We start from the raw sequence: 15,780 nt of genomic DNA on the forward strand, positions 1-15,780 counted from the left end.
GCTTTATATACATGTCAGCAGCTCAGACCCATAGGGGCATGGAAAAAGATTTGATAGGTATCCGGTGTTTTTCGACACCATGACTTTGTGGAACCTTTTGTTTGTTTAGGTTTGGGGCCGGGCCTCTGTGAATCAAACATGTTCCTATTCATCCAGCAGATGCAAAGTCACAGCAGAATATTACAATTCTGAATGTCAGCATAGTGCCTTAGCTTCTTTGTTGTGCGTCCAAGATGTTCTTGAGCAGTTGCCTTCGTACACTGTCGAGCAGTATTGTCCTGCTTGGGTAGACCACTCCTGCTGGGGGTGTCCTTACCATGTTTTTGTTCTGTAACATATGATTTGGAGGGGGAGCACGGTGGCACGGTGGTTAGCACTGTTGCTGCACAGCAAGAAGGTCCTGAGTTCAATTCCACCATCAGGCCGGGGTCTTTCTGTGTGGAGTTTGCATGTTCTCCCCGTGTTTGCGTGGGTTCTCTCCGGGTACTCCGGCTTCCTCCCACCGTCCAAAGACATGCAGTTTGTGGGGATAGGTTAATTGGATAATCCAAATTGCCACTAGGGGTGAATGTGAGTGTGAATGGTTGTCTGTCCCTATGTGTTAGCCCTGCGACAGACTGGCGACCTGTCCAGGGTGTACCCCGCCTCTCGCCCTATGACAGCTAGGATTGGCTCCAGCACCCCCCGCGACCCTGAAAAGGATAACCGGTAGCGAATGGATGGATGGATGGAACATATGATTTGGGTATTACATGTGGTTTTCCAATAGAATATCATAAAATAACAGTAAATAGGACTTTTATATTCTATTTGAGAACTCAAAGGATATTCTTTCTATACTTTTTGTACATGAGTATTTTTTATGTAACATTCACATTGCAACAGATGCATCTGAGACCAATATGGGGTTAGTATCTTGAATGGAGATGGGAGCACCCAGGAATTGGATCACCAACCTTCCAATCAGTAGATGACTTGTTCCACCTCCTAAGCTACAGCTACTCAGCAGTTTACACCATGAAGCCTAAGCTACTTCCTACTATCGGTTCACCTGGTCTCCTTGGGATTTACTGGAACTATGTCATGAATTTAATAGTCAGACAACAACAGCGCTCTATACAATAATCTGTATCTGATTCTGGCCACTACGTTATTTATAGTGAAAACAATACAAATCACCAGATTTACCATTTCAAGACTGGACACACGCACACACACGCACACACGTTCTCTCTGTCAAGCGAAGTTTTTGCTGAGCATCTATCTATTCATTGATCAAACAGGATGTTGTGGTGGCAGGCTACCAATGAAAAGTGTTGTTTTACAAAAAAGTGATTTAAAGTTAAACTACATTTTTGTGTGAATGGGTGGATGATTGTGTATCCAATTGTTAAGTGATGACGTGACGAATCCTACTTCCGGGTCTAAAGTAGTCTGCGTTTAATATGGCTTTTGTGTTGTTAACATGTTTAATGTTTTGTATTTTCTTCTATTTAATCTCAAAAAGCTCCTAAAACAGTCAGTGATCACTGTTGACCTCCCTCAGCTTTTATTACCGCTAACCATTTATTTAAGCTCAGTTTTTAAAACCTTAGGATGTAACTACAGCCCAGCCCATGCAGCAGTATATGAATGACTAACCTCGTATTGTGGATGGATTATCTCAGTTGCTCTCCTGGCTGAAGTTTGGTCCTTTTACAGCATCCTGCCATGCGATTACATTTGTTCCTGACCACCGAGAACACTCACGTTAACTTTTATCGAGTGGAAAAAAAGTTAGCTTGTTTATATTATGCTAACATAGCTGTGTCGCTAGCGGTCACGTAGCACATCATTATATACCAGCTAACCAAACTTCAGTAACCCTACAAACATCACTGCTGTTTAGTTTTCTGTCTTCATTTATGCTGGAAGTGATAACAGTACGTTTGAATTTGTTTCCAAAACCCTGCAGTCAGGACATGCTATATTGTATTTAGATAGAAGCTAGCGAGCTAACTTCCTGCTAACTTCTAACTCCGTTAAATGTCATAAATTCCGTTTTCATGGATGCCTGGATGTTAAACTCAATTGTTACACCTGGTAGAGGAGAACGCTGATCATTTTATTAAAGATGAAAGACTTTAGACAGTTTTTCAACTCTCAGTAATGCCATAGTGATCGTTTGATATATGGACCTGCAGCGGAGTTTAGGCCCAGACACGGCTAGTGACGTCAGACTGAACAACCGGATAGTGTATAGCGCTTCCGTTTTCTTTAACACACTGTTAAATTAATATAACACTAAAACAGACAGGCTGTGTCTAACTACTGTCTGACACATTTCTTGCATAATTTATTTTAAATTTAACAATAATCAGACCTCACAGAATGATCACTCAGCACTGCAGTTGCACTTAGAGGTTAATAAAGTCAGTCAGCTTTTTGCACTCACGAGTATTGCATTTTAAAAAGTGGCACATTAGAGTCATTAAAAAATGTATCAGGCCGCTGCTTAATATAAGGTTTAGTGCAGAGCATTGATAAGTACTAAAATAGTTTGCTATGTTTCTGTAATGGCTAATCCACCAATAAGCACAAGCTTCCTTACACAAGGAAACAAAATTATATTTTTAATGGTAAAATTTAATTATTGTTGTTAACCAAGAATCTTACAATTACAGTTATTTTATTTCAAATTACAGAAATTTTACCTTTAGTGGTTCAATGTCACGCTTCATTGCTGTGTTTTAAATTCTATCACTTCATCAGTCAGGGTCACAGGCTGACTGATGGAGCCCATCAGGCTGATGGAGCCCATCGGTTTTTACATTTTGAAATTCTACTGATGCAGCAAAGGAAAGTGACACTTTTTTTTATTTTAGAGAGGCGTATTAAAATATTCCAGTTCGTGATTAAAGAAAGTGATATTTTTTCTTTTCTGACACAATTAGTTGTTGAACGAATGTGTCTCATTGAAGTGACACTAGTGAAATACATGTAACCTTTGTGTTTGGTGCCCAACAAAAAGTAGAAAATCAGCTATTTTCTATTAGAATTCAGTTTTGATTCAGCATGTGAGAGTTGAAAATCAGAGCTTAGGCTTCGTTTGTTTCCTTTTACAAAATGCTCTGATGACTTATAGACATTTCTTCCTGTTTAAATCCCTTCACTTCACCAAGAGCTTGCTCACAGGGCATCATTTGAATGTTAAGGTTTTCTCTGTATTATTACCTTACAATGTAAAACAGCTTGAGGCAACTGTTCTTGTGATTTGGCACTATATAAATAAAACAGAATTGAACTATAGGAGACTTCAGAAGGCATTATCACAGGCATTTTAACACAGCAACTATCTGAAAAATAATTTCATACTAGAAACAAACCAATTCAAGTTGGATCCATACAGAAGGCAGTTATTCTTGTAGGACTGACAGTTCAGACTGTGGTACTGGGAAATGTTTCTTAATTGTAAATTTGGTTTTCTGTTAAATTGATTCCTTAATTCCTTTCCTATTAACCTCCTGAAGGTTCCTGAAATTGATACTGAACTCTTATCGCTTATAGTGGAGTTGACACTGCAATGGTCTGGTGCTGCTCAGGCAGGCAGAGAGAATGGAAACTTCTTAAGAGGATTCTGGAGCTAAGAGGATTCATTCTTAGATTTAGTTCACATGATGCAGAACATTGAGTTAATACAGTGAATCTAAAGATGTTTTCTAAAGAATGGCAGACTGTATATTTATGTGATTACAGTGAAGATGTGTAGGCCAACACATTGAGTCATGTTCGGTGACTCTGCCTTGGTATTTGAAGAGAAACTGACAAAGAATCATGTGACAACAGTTATTCAACACCTGAAATTGCTCAGACAGAGATTTGTCAGAACAAATGTCTACAAATCTGAAAAACAAAAACAAACATAAATATATCCTAATAGAACGTGCTATGCAGCCTATTATCTGTTAAACTGTAGTAACTGTGTACTTTATATTGTCAGTATTGCCATAGTGCAGTCTAAGAACAAAATGATGAAAGGCATTAAAGTTCATTTGTGTTGGTGCAGCAGCTTCAGATGCTTCTGTGAGGGAAAAGCAGATTTCAGAAACTTGTGTTGACCGTCACTGATTATCTCCACCTAAAATATGCATAGATTTACACAGAGCAACTGTCATGGTCCCTGAGTCTGGGGCCCTTGGTTTTCTGGTTTTCTCTTAGCTCATCAATTCTTTTTAGGTTTTGAGAAGTGATTAAAATTCATGTTCTGTATTATTTTATAGTTTTCTTTGGGGTGTTATTTTGTACCTTTGTGCTTGTGCGTTTTGTTATTTTCTGATGCGTGTTATTGCCTTCTTTTCATTTTTCCTGTAGTTCTTAGTTTAGCTGTAGATGACTTTATTCATCTATCTCTCAGTCAATCAAAGACACGTACTGAGATATGGTTAATGTGGTAGAATGGAGGATAAACTTTTCTTAAACCATACCCTGTAGTTTTGGTACCAAACCTTACTACACTGTGACGGGAACCTGAAGACCCAAAGGCACCTCTGCCTAAGCCCCAATACAGGAAACCACAGCACGTGTTTAGATGTGCTATATCCATGTTCACAGGAAAGCAACTGAAACTGTAAGGCAGTCCTACACATTATCTGGCAAGTGTTTAAATGCTGTGTAAGAACCGTGTAAATATATAACTTAGAGCTATACTATGAATAAGATGGTCAAAGGAGCTTGCAAAGAACTGAAGAAGCTTCTCGGATGAGAGGTGAAACGTCTTCAAGTAACTTAAAGAAGTCCAGACGCTTTGCAAGCTCCTTTGACTACGATGACCTGGATAACTGAGAACCTTCACAGACATATGAATAAGATGCCTTTGTGTAATGTGTAAGTGTAAAATGAATGGTGCATGGTTGTCAACTGTGAAAACTTTGTATAAATGAATAAGATTTAGGCTCACATTTTAAACAGCCACGCAGACACTATCTTTATAATCTCAGTATCAGACTCAATTAGCAACACATTTGAGCTAATCGTCTTTGACAAACTGATCCCAGTGGTATGTTAGACAGTTGGCTGTGATAGTGTCTGATTCTTTTCTTCCAGCTCTGTTGATCCTTCATACCCTGTACTCTAAAAAGTTTCAGATATCAGTATAATTAAATAATTCATTCTGCAAATGCCTACTCATGGTATAGACAGGCACGATAACTAAAAAAGTCAAAAAGTCTAAAAAGGTGTTAGTTTACTTGATCTTGGAAGCATGATGCAGAGATAGACCGAGGATTACGGTAAAACTTTGATTCTACGGTAATAAATGTTTTGATTTTTACACAGGTCTCCCAATAACTGTTTATAAAATCTGATGGGTGACACCTTTTGCACTTTGCACCTTTCATACATAAAAACACACCACTGATTCAGTGACTAGTTAGAATGTAACAATTTTAATCGCAAAAGTATTCTGTAAACTGTAGCGATGGAGCGCACACATGGAACAGTGAGACCCTGTTTATTAACTGACGGGTGTGTGTAACTACGTCAGCTATGAACATTCTTTGCTTCAGGTTACAACCTGAGAACAAACCTGAATAGATTTTGTCTCTAGTGAAATAAGAAAAGCCACACCGCTGTTTGCCAGTGAAGAATAAAGAGCTAACAGAATGAAGTTGTGTTGGTCTGGACATACAGTATAGTATGTGGTGCCTCTGGCGGTTAATGATCCTCCAGCCTACTTCCAAACCAGGAAGTGAGGTGAGAAGGGAAGACAAAACATCACTGGGCCCCAGCAACGTCTCGGCAAAGTGGCTGCCCTTGGCAACACCAAGGCGGTCTGTGCCAGTTTTAGCCCACTTCTGTCCCTGGGCTTCTTTGAGCCCAGAAGAATGTCAGGGGGGAGATTTGGAAAGCTTCCCTCAGTTCAGGATGAATGGCTGTCCCCCGCACTCTCTCCCATCCCCTTCAACCTTCCTCCTCTACTCTGAGGGGAGAAGCAGAAAACTGTGGCAGGCTTCAGTTGGAGTGCTGCCTTCTTCTCCTCACTACATCCAATGGTGAGGGCTCTATCACTACCATCATCCAATCATTTCATTCCATCAAAGTATTTCTCCTGAAGGACACAGTCACTACTTGTGACTCATTTTTAGGTTTTCATCATTATCCCTCTTTGTAATCGTAACACTGCACTCAGAAAGTTCATTTCTGGCATCTGGAGTAAAACTAGATGCCCTAAAAGATGACAGAACGTGTGAGAAATGCACATATTTAGGTTATCATCACACAAATCTGGATTAGTCATAAAACAGATCTCTTATATTTGTAAAATAAATATTGCCAATATATTTTGCCCAAGGAATCTTGGTACGCAGACCGGAACAACCAGGAATTTAAACACCAACCTTCCACCTAATAGATGAGCTATGCTACCTCCTGAGTTACAGCCAACCCAAGTAAGACCCATCCTTCCATTGATTTTCTTTTGCTTATCTGGGTCTAGGTCTCAGTGGCAGCAGCCTAAGAACAGACTCCCAGACGTCCTATAGTCGCTTAGTTATTCTGTCCCTTTTTGGTCACTACCCGAGTCTATGACCATAGGTGAGGGTAGGGACGTAGATCGACCAGAAAATCGAGAGCTTCGCTTTTGTGATCAGCTCTCTTTTCACCATGGCAGACCAATATAGTCCCCGAATCACTGCAGATGCCACCCCAAACTGTCTGTCAATCTTCCCACCCTTCTCCCCTTACTCATGGACAAGAACCTGAGATGTTTAAACTCCTCCTGTAGGGGCAGCAGATTTTGAGGTGCTAATTCTCATTCCCACAGCTTCACAGTCAGCTGCAAACCTCTCCAGTGCGTGTTGGAAGCCACCACCTGATGAAACGAACAAAATCAAATCATCTGCAAAAGGAGATGTGATTCTGAAGCCATCTGTCCTTATAACATCTGGTTTTTCCCATAAAATATTCCAGTTATCTGTCAAGCCCATTATTGGACACTCGGAAAGACAGCAGTTTAAGGAGAACATGTAGCTAAGTGTGTCACTATTGGTCCAGCTGGGGAGGAGACCAGCTTTAAGTCTATAAAGTCACAACTCTTAGACACAATTCTCACTTTGGATATAAACAGAAGGATGGAGAGTGTGCTGAGCAGTAAAATAAATATATGGTTTTTTTTTTTTTTTTACTGCTCTGTGTGCTTGTGGTGATGAAGTTACCAAATTAGCGATCATTTGGAGAAATATTGACTTATATTTGCAGCAAGAGTTTTGCAATTTATGGTTATATTTTTTATATTCTTTATGGATCTCTGTCACCTGTTCTACTAATAAAGTCTCTGACAGGCAGTACTCAGTTAATCCATTTTGTGTAGAAGAAGAGTCAAAAAGCATGTCAAATAACCCCTTTCATGCATATGCACACAGAGCCTGGAGCAGAAATAATGAGTTAGGAAAGTCTATAACGACTGTTATAATAAGTAATAAATCAGTAATAAATCAGTGTCTCCAACTGGGGTTTTAGGGTTTGTCAGGGAAATTAATGCAAAGAAAGCCTGGCTATGCTGAACTGGCTTCATGGTATATCGTACCAGGTTCATCTTTGAACCTTCCTCTGGATAAGGACTGATGTTTAGCTATGTGATCCTGTTCATCACATGAGAGAAAACTTATCAACACAATGATAAAACTGAAAAAGGTATGGCCCACTGAAACATCACACACACATTTAATGGGATCAACAAAGCTGTTGTCATTCAGCTGAATGTAAAGGCTTGATTTGACTTTTCTTGGATTAATTTGGGATCAAAGTGTAAAGGGAAAGCGTGTGTCTTGATGTATGATCACCAACTCTAGTAAATGAGTTCCGAACATTCAAATGATTGATCCAGCAGAGAAGTGCAGGATGAAACCAGTGTTAAAACAAGCAGTGCAATGATTAAAAAGTTAGACAGACAAAATCTGAACAACAACAAGACTTGCTATAAGTAGAAGAACAGACAGTAACAAACAGCCATACCCATTAACTGTCTTGTCCTGTGAACATGTGTGGACTTATGGGTGTGTAAAGAGTAACCTCCTGCAGTCAGCACTTGGTTCACTCATTAAAGAAAACAGAAATCACATCATGGAGAGACAGAAAACTGGAAATCGCTGACAAAAATAGTTCATGTCAGGTCAGAAGATCTGTGGAACCTTTCTCTTCTTAAGCGACCATGCCAGTTTTTTCATCGCATTGCAGAGAGACTGATTTGTTTGGCAGTTTTTATGTTTAGCATTTATTAATTCAACAAAATGACATAACAGCAGTTGATGAAAGGCTGGAGGACAGCATTAGTCATTGTCATGTTTGTACCTGCTCCGGATGATTATTCCTGTTTTAAAATTTTGTTTTGAGGGGGATTTTTACATTCCTAATAACATTACACTGACTGACACATGCGCTTGCTAACCAAGAAGCTTGCTAACCTAGCTAACTATCACTTGCTAGCTGATAAGGTGATGTATGGTTTGCAGGACCAGAATACCAAATGGCAAACTAAGCTGCCGCTGAAGTCCCAAAAGCGACAGCACTGGAAATGACACAGTGGAAATTAATAAAGATTTCACTGCTGATAAAAGACAGGATGTAGCGTTATACCGGATGGCAAATGCATCTGTTTGGTTTTTTGTACAGTGTGTTGTAAGAGGGTTACAGCTTCCATGTTCGTTCTCTTTACACTGTTGGAAATTAAAGCTCAGTTTTCACACTTAATGTGTGTCATAGTTAAAGTGCCAAAGTACAAAACATGTGTAGCTAAGGTCTGTATTCTAATAGCAGTAGATGTATAAAGTTATGCGAGGGTAATGACAATTAACATAACCTAATTCAGCTTTGACTTCACTGCTCTCATGCCCACTACCATCTTCTGAGAAACACACACACACACCTATACACACACACACACACACACACACATACCCACAACAGGGACTTTTCTGTACTGCGCAAATAAAGTTGTTTCCATAAATTATGCAACAGGTCTGGAAATCTTGTGCTCACATCAAATATGAGCCACAGACTAGAGGGTCACCCCACAGAGCTGCTGCAATTTATTGCTGCAGTATAGAAATGTTTACATGGTCGTGGTGACTGAAGAGGATCTGCAGAAACAGAAAATGCAAAAAATAGACACAAAGCCATCAACTGGTGGCCAGACTTGTACAAACATAACAAGCAATAACACTTACCAGCTAAAGATGGTGGTTTTTATTAAATAGCATGAAATGTTTTCATTCAGCTCAAATAACAGTGCTAATGACAGAAACTGACTGTAAGCACAGATTTATTAAAATAGTCTATGTTCACCTTTCTCTGCTGCCACTGCTTCAAATTGGAGTGATTCTTCTTTTAATCTATGTCGTGGATGTCGTGTACTGTTATTCCTCTCTGTACCTGAGGCACTATTTCAGCCTAATAACTACCAATCGATGTGTCTCTGCTGCTTTGCCAGAGCAATCACTTTGACTGAGCTAATGCTGAAAAAGCACAGAGAGGAATGACTGTTCCAAACAAGCAGCAAGTCTCATTTTAGTAAAATGTGCCAATTTTAGACTGGATCATGTCTAAATTGTGTGTATCTATGTTTGTGTTTGAGCAGAATTTGATCTTCGAAATCTAATCACGATGCGTGTGTGTGCATGTGGAGTAAGCAGTGAATAAGCATTTTCTGCAGAGCCATCCTTAGCATCTCTGTATCATTATGGGTGCAGCTGTTTCTGCTGTATCCCATTAACTGTGTATGAATCACTACTGATGGTCAAGGACTCTTTAGTACCTATTATCATTCAGCTTTTAAGCAGGGACAGATACATTTCAGTGCAACAAAGATGGTGATGATACAGCAGTATGAAGACATGGACTTATCTTAACTTCAATAATTACTTCCTCCAAACCATCAACGTGTCTTTTAGACCCCATTCCTACAAAACTGCTCAAAGAAGTCCTGCCATTAATTAATTCTTCGATCTTAAATATGATCAACCTATCTCTAATAATCGGCTATGTACCACAGGCCTTCAAGCTGGCTGTAGTTAAACCTTTACTCAAAAAGCCTCTCTAGACCCAGCAGTCTTAGCTAATTATAGGCCAATCTCCAACCTTCCTTTATATCAAACATCCTTGAAAGAGTAGTTGTCAAACAGCTAACAGATCATCTGCAGAGGAATGGTTTATTTGAAGAGTTTCAGTCAGGTTTCAGAGCTCATCACAGCACAGAAACAGCTTTAGTGAAGGTTACAAATGATCTTCTTATGGCCTCTGACAGTGGACTCATCTCTGTGCTTGTCCTGCTAGACCTCAGTGCAGCATTCGATATTGTCGACCATAATATTCAATTAGAGTGGTTAGAACATGCTGTAGGTATAACAGGTACTGTGCTGCAGTGGTTTGTATCATATCTATCTAATAGACTCCAATTTGTGCATGTAAATAGAGAGTCCTCTTCACACACTGAGGTTAATTATGGAGTTCCACAGGGTTCAGTGCTAGGACCAATTCTGTTTACATTATACATGCTTCCCTTAGGCAGCATCACTAGAAGACATAGCATACATTTACACTGCTATGCAGATGACACCCAGCTCTATCTGTCCATGAAGCCAGATAACACACACCAATTAGTTAAACTGCAGGAATGTCTTAAAGACATAAAGACCTGGATGGCCGCTAACTTTCTGCTTCTTAATTCAGATAAAACTGAGGTTATTGTACTCGGCCCTGGAAAGCTTAGAAATATGGTATCTAACCAGATTCTTACTCTGCATGGCATTACCTTGGCCTCCAGTAATGCTGTGAGGAACCTTGGAGTCATTTTTGACCAGGACATGTCCTTCAACGCACATATTAAACAAATATGTAAGACTGCTTTCTTCCATTTGCGCAACATCTCTAAAATGAGAAATATCCTGTCTCAGAGTGACGCTGAAAAACTAGTTCATGCATTTATTACTTCCAGGCTGGACGACTGTAATTCATTATTATCAGGATGTCCAAAAAACTCGCTGAAAAGCCTTCAGCTAATCCAAAATGCTGCAGCAAGAGTCCTGACAGGGACTAGAAAGAGAGAGCATATTTCTCCTGTTTTGGCTTCCCTTCATTGGCTTCCTGTTAAATCCAGAATTGAATTCAAAATCCTGCTCCTCACATACAAGGTCTTAAATAATCAGGCCCCATCTTGTCTTAATGACCTTGTAGTACCATATCATCCTATTAGAGCACTTCACTCTCTGCTCTGCAGGCCTACTTGTTGTTCCTAGAGTATTTAAAAGTAGAATGGGAGGCAGAGCCTTCAGTTTTCAGGCCCCTCTTCTGTGGAACCAGCTTCCAGTTTGGATTCAGGAGACAGACACTATCTCTACTTTTAAGATTAGGCTTAAAACTTTCCTTTTTGGTAAAGTATATAGTTAGGGCTGGACCAGGTGACCCTGAATCCTCCCTTAGTTATGCTGCAATAGACGTAGGCTGCCGGGGGATTCCCACACAGCAAATCCAGCATGTCCAAATTAACACTGTCGGATTTGATTTCAACACTATTAAAGAGAGTGTTAATTTAACTCTTTTTGGAGAGTTGGTACGTTAACTCTGATTTAGTGTTAAACACCAAATCTGTCTGGAGTTGATAATTTAACACTCGGTGTTAAGAGTTTATATATTAACTCTCAAAGAGTATTTTAGTTTAACTACGTAAGAGTTATCTTCTAATTCATTCTAAAAAGCGGGAATTTTACTGTTCTGAACTTCTAGAAATTTCTTTTGGAAATAAACATTTACTAAAAAGATGCAATGGTTTTTGAAAAACATTTATTCTGAACTGTGCACCACAATTTTAAAACATTTTCTGAAAGATGTAACAGTATACATGTTCTCACTTTCATTAGAAATTTGTTTATCAAAAGGTCTGACATGGTAAATGCAAATAACAGCGTTCTCATCACTTATTTCTTCAATACAATATGCATGTCCTTCATTCATCCCTTTGTGGAACTTCAACGCACTTCTGCTCTCCCCCATATTCCATCTTCACAAGCATATCCTGTGCGGAGATTGAATAAAAATTAGTTGACACTAATTAATGGCTCAAATAATCCAGTAAACAATTGCAGCACAGTAAAAAAAAAAAGGAATCCTCTTTGAGCCATTACTTGTGTAAAGTATTTTCCCAAAAGACAAAGACACAGGCAACAGGTAATACTGAACTAAATGTAAAACCTCAACCTTTTTAATTTTTACCTAAACCGTGTGCACAAAACTCTGGAGGGATCTATGCTAACGTAGAATCCAGTCAGGACGTCAGCTACTGCTGTTTGCTCGTTTTTTTTAGTTTTTTTTATGGGCGATCGTTTTCAGGCTTCAAGTAGCACCATTATACCAACATTTCACATTCTAGACATTGTTTTAGGTGTATTTGACCAAAAATGTGACTGAAAATTCACATGCAAGCTTTTTTTCAAGGCTGTGGTATTTGCCTGCAAACAATACCTTTCAGCTAGCTAAAACAGAATATTATGCTATCACCGAGCAACATGGCTAATGCCTTTCACACAGCTTTGTCTCAACTCCAAAGAGCCACAGAAGTAAAAGCTCATAATAACAATTGAAACAATCTTTGAAAAAATGACTTACCAAGCATGGCAAACAACTCAAATATGTAGAGCAAAATGTTCTGAAACGGCTTCACTTCAGCTTCGATTGGAGCCGTGCTGGGGGCGGAGTCTGTGAATTTACTCTGTTGGTGTCATAGCCCCTCTAGGAGTTCAGAGTTAAGAGGTCAAGAGTTAATGTTTCCATTGTAACACCTCCAGATTTGACAGAGAAACACTCATTTTTAACACTCGATTTTAACTACTATCATTTTACACCTCAGAGTTACATTAAAAGAATGTGACTCTGCTTAGAGTAAAATTAACTCTACTTTTGCAAGAAGACTATTAACACCAAAACATTTTAACACTTTTGAATTTGCTGTGCATGATGCATTGAGTTTTTCCTTTCCAGTCTCCTTTCTCACTCACTATGTGTTAATAGACCTCTCTGCATTGAATCATATTATTAACCTCTGTCTCTCTTCCACAGCATGTCTTTTATCCTGTCTTCCTTCTCTCACCCCAACCAATCACAGCAGATGGCCCCGCCCCTCCCTCAGCCTGGTTCTGCCGGAGGTTTCTTCCTGTTAAAAGGGAGTTTTTCCTTCCCACTGTCGCCAAAGTGCTTGCTCATAGGGGGTCATATGATTGTTGGGGTTTTCTCTGTATCTATGAAGCGCCTTGAGGCGACTTTTGTTGTGATTTGGCGCTATATAAATAAAACTGAACTGAATTGAATTATCTATCTATCTATCTATCTATCTATCTGTGTGTGTGTATATATATATATATATATATATATATATATATATATATATATATATATATATATATATATATATATATATACAGTAAAACTGCGCTAGGTTAATATAACAGAAACAAGAACTGGGACATTTGTTGTCTTATCTGTTTTCTGATGATTCTGAGGAGAAAAAAATGAGCATTTTTGTGAAACCGTGACCAGAAGCATACAAAATGTCCTGTATTTCAAAAGAGTTCTTTGACATTTTAATTTTCCTGTTTTCATCACCAGATTGTGGACAATGGCAATGGTGTATAATATTGGTAATCAAGGGAAATGATCGTGAAGGACCTTCCAGTTTTATGAAATCTACTGAGTAACTGCAATATTTTCATGGACTGGCCTTCCCTTAAAAAAAACCCAACCTCCTCAGGATGGCAGTGAACATCGCTCCGAAACCAGTCAGCATTAATGGTGCCTACACAGAAGTGCAGGTTACCCGTGGAATCTGCATTAATGTGCTTCTCTAAAATAAACTGTATTCTCCATGGAATTCATGTAAACTGAAACTAATGCCTTTAAGTTTAAGTTAATTTCAGATAAAAACATAAATGCTGGAAAAACTCAGTGACAGCAACAGAGGAGTGGGTCCACCTACAACGCAGATTGCAACACGCGCACCAGTCATAGCAGAGACATCAAAAAATGTCAGTGTGTATGTTGCATGTACACATTAAAGCACTAGCAATGAATAGATGAAAAATGCAGAAAATAGTAATGTGAATTGTGCTTAAATGCAATTTCTGCAGCTGCCTTATTTACACTGGCACAATATTGTGGTGCAAACTGTAAAAAGTGATCTGTTCCAGGAAGCCGCTCTGCCAAGTTATCTGAAAACCCCTCATATCTAGATCACAGAGCTGTTCCTAGTTGCACTGATTTGCTTCCTGGAAACCCCCACCCCGCCTTTAGACATCTTAAGATAATGCTCAGTAATTTCAGTCAGTTTTTTATCTTTCATATCCAGAACAAAAGCAAATAGTCATTCATGTAAACAAGGTTAAATTCAGCTTTGAGCCATGAAAGGTGACAACATCTGGCCTTTTACAGACAAAAGTAAAACAAAGCAACAACAAATGACTTAATAAAATCTTAATAACATCTTTAAGTTTAAGAAAGAATTCCTGCAAGAGCTGTAAGACTAATGTCGCTCATGTATTTGTGCACTAAGTCCAAAACTAATCACACATCCTGACGCTCATGGAAAACAATATGCAATCAGTATGCATGAATGAATAAAATTGTAATTGCCAAATTGCTACAGCATGAGTAATCTGACCGCAGAGTGAAAGTGCAGCTTCCTGTTCACCTGCAAACCTGCGTAAGTACACATCCACTGGATGTTTCTGCTGTGTGCAAACAGGCTCAGCTCAGAGGGGCAGGGTGTGGATGAATTGCAGCTTTTGCCTGCTGGGTGATCCTGGTGCTGCTGAGCTGAACTCCTGCTGTAAAGCAACAGGCAAACAGCACAACAAAGCTGCTGCTTCTCCGGGGACATTATTAGAGATGTTGTTCTACAGGAACATCAGGAAGAGGCAGATAACATAAACACACATCCACACATACTGTACAAGCACTTGTTTTGTTTTTTGTTTTTTTCTTAAAGTGTATTGGTATTTCTGTAGTACATAGCATTTCAAAAACTAACAAAAACTAATAACAGTAGCAAAACAGTGCAATTAATCCTTATAAGTAGAAAAAATGCCTCCAAAGTGAGTGTAGTTTAAACGGGCAAACTAGTGTAATCCTGTTAGTACAATAGCAGCTTTCAGTTTATTGTTTTGGTGTTGAGGAGCTACAGCTTTATGTTTCCTTTCTGTGTTGCAACACTTATAAACAGCAGCTGCTGCCTTCAACAACAAGCCTGCTGTACACTACCTTCTGAATGACAGGAGGAAAGCAGAACCATTAAACATTATTTCTTAACATTTTAACTTTGTTGAACTGGCAGGTCTGTGTACTGACAAGAGACCAAAAAGGTTATCTGATATAAATTTACATTTCAGGTCACAAACCTATTAGAGCAGTTTGGCTTCTTCTAATGGGGATTAGTGTTACATAAAAGAGGCCCAAAGATGGAGCCTTGCGGAACTCCACAGGTGAGCTTAGAAACTTTGTTCAACACATCTCTGTTTCAGGGCTGTGGACCAAAGGCACAAATCTTGAAAGGACACTTGTTTTTCTTGAGACCTAAGATCTTTTTTTCCTTTTTATTAGGCTATCAGTCATGTGTGTAGATAGTTCATTACATGTGAATCTTTTCAGAATGTACATTCGTCCTCCCCACCATCACCAAGTGCTTGCTGATAACAGTGAAATTGTTGGGGTTCTCTCTCTAATGTTACACTGTTGTTGTGAAGTGATACATTAATATAACTGAAC

This window comes from Rhamphochromis longiceps, linkage group LG5 (assembly GCF_057381845.1).
Source record: "Rhamphochromis longiceps isolate RC_006_pf linkage group LG5, R_longiceps_female_GT1.1, whole genome shotgun sequence".
Taxonomy (NCBI): Eukaryota; Metazoa; Chordata; class Actinopteri; order Cichliformes; family Cichlidae; genus Rhamphochromis; species Rhamphochromis longiceps.